General features: G+C 46.0%; 1 pseudogene; it reads left to right on the forward strand.

Moving 5' to 3' along the window:
* The first annotated feature begins 1,236 nt into the window (after positions 1-1,236).
* LOC114909332 (elastase-1-like) lies at positions 1,237-4,492 on the forward strand (annotated as a pseudogene).
* Positions 4,493-6,091: the final 1,599 nt, after the last annotated feature.

The following is a 6,091-nucleotide window of genomic DNA, read 5'->3' on the forward strand; positions in this document are numbered from 1 at the left end:
AGGAAGGGGTCATAGGTAAATTTGGCCCACCCAGTGCCTGACCCTGACAGTTATAACACACACCAGTGATCCGTGTTTTAGTCAGTTTCAGTATTTTCACCTTCAATTTTCCTCTGTCACTTTTTGTTGATATTTGAAATTTGCATTTATTTTATATTGTACTGTACTTGACTTTGGAGGTTAAGTCAAATGAATAATTATGGAAATGTAATATACCTGAGACCTCCGTCTGCTCTCTCACTCAGGTATTCTGTCAGTACCTGTTTATATTTTCGTGCTACCACACCTGTGAAGGTTTTCTGGTCTAGAGAGGCTTCGTGATGGTAGCTGCCAGCTGTGTGAACAAGTGAGTTCGGAGCTTATGATGGCATGTGAATGAATGAATGAATGAATGAATGAATGAATGAATGAAATTACTCTTTTAATGAAATGTGCTGCCACATAAATCGAAATATACTTTCATTTAAAAAAATAAAAAGCTTGTCAGAAATAAATGTCAGATAAAAAAATGTCAGATACCTTGGAAAAGCCCTGCCAAGTAACAGGTAATAATAATAATTCATGTCCATAGATTTATTAGGGACAACATGTCTGTACACAAAACACAGTCTGTGAACTGGTGTATTCCTACAAACGCACATTTTAATTTTTGTGAACCACAAAAATGTTATTAATATGGATTTGCACACACACAGACTTTGCACAATACTGTGTTTTGTGCAAGGAAAACCATACTATAGTGTAGTATATAGTATACAGTATATGTTATATAGTAAATACAGTAGTATATAAGGGGGCGCAGTGGCTTGGCATGATGGACTTGGACGGCTCTGGAGTTCCAGTCCTGATTGGGGTGCCTTGGGATGGACTGGCATCCCGTCCTGGGTGTGTCCCCTTCCCCTCTAACCCTGCGCCCTGTGTTGCCGGGTTAGGCTCTGGCTTGCTGTGACCCCACTTGGGACAAGTGGTTTCAGGCTATGTGTGTTCGTGTGTGTGTTTGTGTGTGTGTGTGTGTGTGTGTGTGTGTGTGTGTGTGTGTGTGTGTGTATTATGTAGCATATATGTTAGAAAAATGACTGAGTCCTCTAACACACTTACACATAGGCAATAGTTGACTTGACCAGTTGAACCAGTTGGCTTTGACATAACTAAAAACAAGAACACGCATTCCACAAATATTATAAGCAACCTATATAAATGGAGCTTCCAGGATCAGATACAACAGTGAGTCAGAAAATCCCAGCTCATCACAGAGTCCAGAAGGCCTGCAGACATGCTGAAGTTTCTACTGCTGAGTGCTCTCATAGCACTGGGTAAGAACCGTCTTTTCCACAGCAAAGTTTTTCACTCAGTCACGTTATCGGTATGCATAGTTAAATCCATTTGACTAATCTTAGTCAATTTCTTGCAAGGTTCACGATAGTTTTCACATTGTTCTAATGTTGACTGTCTTTTGGTTTTCCCCAGTGCTTGCTGAGCAAAATGTAAAGCCCCAATACATGGAAGCATTGCAAGATAAGGTTGTGGGGGGTAGTGAAGCCCAACCCCATGCTTGGCCCTGGCAGGTATGACACATAACGGTGTTGAATGTTTTTGTCAATTTCAGCATTCGTCACTTTTTTTTTTTTTTTTTTTTTTTTGTCATTTGAAAATAATGCTTTTGCTATACTGGCCTCTTTAAGTGAGACTAAGGTTTAGCCCCTTTTGGTGAGGCTCATTTAACTCAACAGTTATGTGTTAATTTATGGTCCATATGTTAATTATAATGTACCTGATGGATTTTTCCTGCTTTGTGTCTCAGGTCTCCCTTCAGTATCGGTTTCTCTACTTTTGGTACTTCCATGCCTGTGGAGGTTCTCTGGTCAGGAGAGGCTGGGTGATGACAGCTGCCCACTGTGTGGACACGTGAGTTTGGGGCCTAAGCTGGCATGTCCTAAAAGACTTACGGCAGCACTTTGGTGTGTTGTAACTTTGGTTGTGCGGTATAATGGGTTTGGACCATGCATCCAGTGGTCTCTATGAACAACTCTTTAGAGAGAAAGAGGAAAGTGCCTATCCTGAGTTGCTCCTTTACAAATACCCTGCTGCATAAAAGGGAATATACTTGTAACTTGTGATTATTGTAACATTGTAAGGCACCTTGAACAAAGGCCTCAGCCCAGTAGCAGTCTATTATAATGACTAAATTTCATACTTATATTCATTAGAAATGGTGCATGTGTGTATCACTAACATAGACTGTACACCCTAACAATCTCTGTTTTCTGTACCCTACTGCTCTCTAGAACAAAGACTTGGCGAGTGGTTCTTGGCGATCACAACATATATGTGAGTGAGGGCACAGAGCAGGCGATTGCTGTGAGCAATTTCTACGTACACCCCAACTGGAACCCAACAGTCTCGCCAACGGGTGAGTGGATAAGCCAGGCGAGCTTTTCTTACTTAAAATTTGAGAAGTACTGTAGGACCTTTTTTTGCTTAATTATAGTAAATTAGTCAAAACTCAACTCAAAATTTGCATGTTCTGTTGTCAAAACACAGTCCATAGTGATGAAGTGGTACAGCAGTCGTTTGTGGAAGAAAGCAGTGATCAGCATTTTTCATAGCCTCCTTTGCCGTGAAAACCGTGCAAGTGGTCAAAATGAGATGAATTCGGTTCTAGAGCCTGTACCTACCTACGCATGATATCCGAAAAATTATAAGTGGTAGTGAAGGCAGGTCACCTGTAAAGAATCTTGGTCAAACACTTAAACATTAACCCTGGTAGCCAAAAATTACCAGAAAAAAATGAGTTTATGGAGTATTTATGTGACTTGCTGTAAATGACACTAAGGTGATTTGGTTATTTTTCATCATCTGAACACCCGTATGGCTCATTTGCCTCCCCTCAGGTATGATATCGCTCTGCTCCGTCTGTCCTTCGATGCCACCCTCAACTCCTACGTGCAGCTGGCTTCTCTGCCCTCATTCGGTCAGATCCTGCCCAACAACAACCCCTGCTACGTCACAGGCTGGGGCTACACCCAGAGTGAGTATAACACTTTACCTGGGTGATTTACAGCCTTATTTTTTATTGTCATGTTACCTGTTTACTGCATTCTGTGTGTTTTCGTGTGCTATATGCATGTTTGAAACGAGATTTGTTCTTACTGTGTGACACCTTAGCCATCCCTGACTGTGTCGGCCTTGGTCTCTGCAGGTGGGGGTCAGCTGTCTGCCTCTTTGAAGCAGGCGTACCTGCCTCTGGTGGACTACAGCACCTGCTCCAGGAGTGACTGGTGGGGCAGCACTGTTAAGACCACTATGGTCTGTGCAGGGGGCGGCAGTGACTCTGCTTGCCAGGTGACTCAGCCCTTATTACTACAACATAAACAAAAGTATAAAACATAACTTTTTTGATAAATCAAGGGAAATATTCATATCTGTAAATATTTTGGGGGTGCGGTGGCGCAGTGGGTTGGACCAGGTCCTTCTCTTCAGTGGGTCTGGGGTTCGAGTCCCGCTTGGGGTGCCTTGCGACGGACTGACGTCCCGTCCTGGGTGTGTCCCCTCCCCCTCTGGCCTTACGCCCTGTTTTGCCGGGTAGGCTCCAGTTCCCCGCAACCCCGTATGGGACAAGCGGTTACGAAAATGTGTGTGTGTGTGTATGTAAATATTTTAAAGGTGTTAAATTCTAGTGATGCATCTCAAACGGTGTGATTCAAGTTTTGAGGATCAAAATGAGATATCCAAAAACGTGCCTTTTGTTAACTCAAGGTCTGTTACTCTTCAGGGTGACTCTGGCGGTCCACTGAACTGTCAGGTCAATGGACGCTACTATGTCCATGGTGTGACCAGCTTTGTGTCCGCCCTCGGCTGCAACACACTGAGGAAACCCACCGTTTTCACCCGAGTCTCGGCGTACACCACCTGGATGGAAGGAGTGAGTACCCGTAGGCTCCTACTGGCCAATCACAGAGAGTCACTGTTCGCGAGAACCAATGAGAACTGTTTGTCTCAGAACAAGTGCAGTTTTAGATTTGTGGCAGTTGGTGGCACCGTGTTTTTAGTCAGCCTCTACCAAGCTGAAGGTCTCTGGTGTGATTCTCCCTCCTCCCCTACCACCTTGATCAAAGTACTAACCCTAAACGGACGAGGCACACAACTGCAAGTGATTTGTTACAGAAAGCTAAATGATCTAAAATTACTTCTATAGTCAATTTTACCATATCTAATTGATACGATCATATCTAACTGATGCAATCTAATTTTTAAAATGTAGTTGGAAGGGAAATATTTTAATTTTATTGAGGTTTTTCGTAGCGCAATATAATGTTTCTGAGTTTTAACAAGCGGCCTTTTTCTGTTACAGATTATGAATCAGTAAAAGCAGAAATTTAAGCGGTGTGAAGGACAGTCTACTGGATAGGATCTCAGCATTCCAGATATGAGCCTTCCTTCTTAAATTCAACTCCATTGCAGACACGACGGATCGACTAAAATAAAATAAAGTCTCTTGATCACTCTAAATACTGTGTCCGTCTGATTTTAATCCATTTTTAATTCTGGTCTCAGTACAGCAAAAGCACATTGTGAAGTAACCCCCGTAAGGGTGTACTGTAATGTCCATGACTGTAGTGAAAAGTACTGAAAACGTTTCAGTCTGGTACTGTTCACTAGCTGAAGGTCAGATTTTTAAGAAGAGTTCCTGTATATGTATAAGGGGGTGCGGTGGCGCAGTGGGTTGGACCGCAGTCCTGCTGTCCGGTGGGTCTGGGGTTCGAGTCCCACTTGGGGTGCCTTGTGATGGACTGGCGTCCCGTCCCGGGTGTGTCCCCTCCCCCTCCGGCCTTACGCCCTGTGTTGCCGGGTAGGCTCCGGTTCCCCGTGACCCCGTAAGGGACAAGCGGTTCTGAAAATGTGTGTGTGTGTGTGTGTGTGTGTGTGTGTGTGTGTGTGTGTGTGTGTGTGTGTGTGTGAGTTCCTGTATATTAGAAGAAGCGGCAGAACTGAATAAAAGTAGTCGTGTTACACCTGTTACTGTCACGATTGTAACAAATCAGACTTTAAGACTGTCCTCACTTTGAAACATAACCCTGTGTTTGCAATGGGGAAAAAAAGGCCTCGGTGCCTCTACATCATTAGTCATGGTTTCCAAGTGTCACGGTTCCGTGTAGCATGGACGGACTCAAGTGCAGAGTGTTCGGATCGAGGTGCACAGAAGCCAAATCAGAATCCATAATCGTAGTCGAGGGGCAGGCGAGGGGCAAGCGATCAGCAAACGTCGTAGAAAGGGCTAGGCAAAGAACGTGGTCAGGAAGAAACAGGCAAAGGGTCGAAGTCGGAATGGGTCTCTCGGTAATACGGTTCGCAGGGAAAGAAGGAGGCAAAACAAGGTTCCGCGTCTGGGCTTCCTCGGTTTCCTCTTTATAGTCTTTCCCATCAGGGAACGGCAGGTGTCGCAGAGGTGCCAGATGCGGAGAACGTGACAGTACCCCCCCCCTCTACGGGCGGCTCTGGACACCCTGGGCCGGGAAGGAGGACGCCCCCGGGGGCGCAGAGCCGGGCACTCGGGATGGTCCCTATGGAAAGCGGCCACCAGGTCGGGGTCGAGGATGTCCGAAGCAGCTACCCAGGAACACTCCTCCGGACCATACCCCTCCCAATCCACCAGATATTGTAGCTGACCTCTCCGTCGGCGGGAGTTTAGCAGGGCTCGGACCGTGTAGACATCGTCCCCTGCGAGGGGTAGTGTCGACGGTGGTGTGGTTTCTACTGGTGGCTGATGTAAGGACACCCCAACTGGTTTCAGGAGGGAAACATGGAATGTTGGGTGCACTCGGAGGTCAGGAGGTAACTGAAGGTGGCAGGTAACCGGCGTGACACAACGTACTACCTTGAAAGGGCCGATGTAGCGGGACCCGAGTTTCTTGGAGGGGGTCTTCAGGTGAAGGTCTCGGGTGGAGAGCCAAACTCTTTGTCCAGGCAAGAACGAAAGGGTGCGCCGGTGCCGGTCAGCCTGACGTTTGTGGCGTTCCGCACTGCGGAGCAGGTGGGCCCGGACCGTCCTCCAGACGCGGGTGCTCTCGTTATGCCATGTCTCCACAGCCAG

Source organism: Scleropages formosus, chromosome 22, assembly GCF_900964775.1.
Source record: "Scleropages formosus chromosome 22, fSclFor1.1, whole genome shotgun sequence".
In the NCBI taxonomy this organism is placed as follows: Eukaryota; Metazoa; Chordata; class Actinopteri; order Osteoglossiformes; family Osteoglossidae; genus Scleropages; species Scleropages formosus.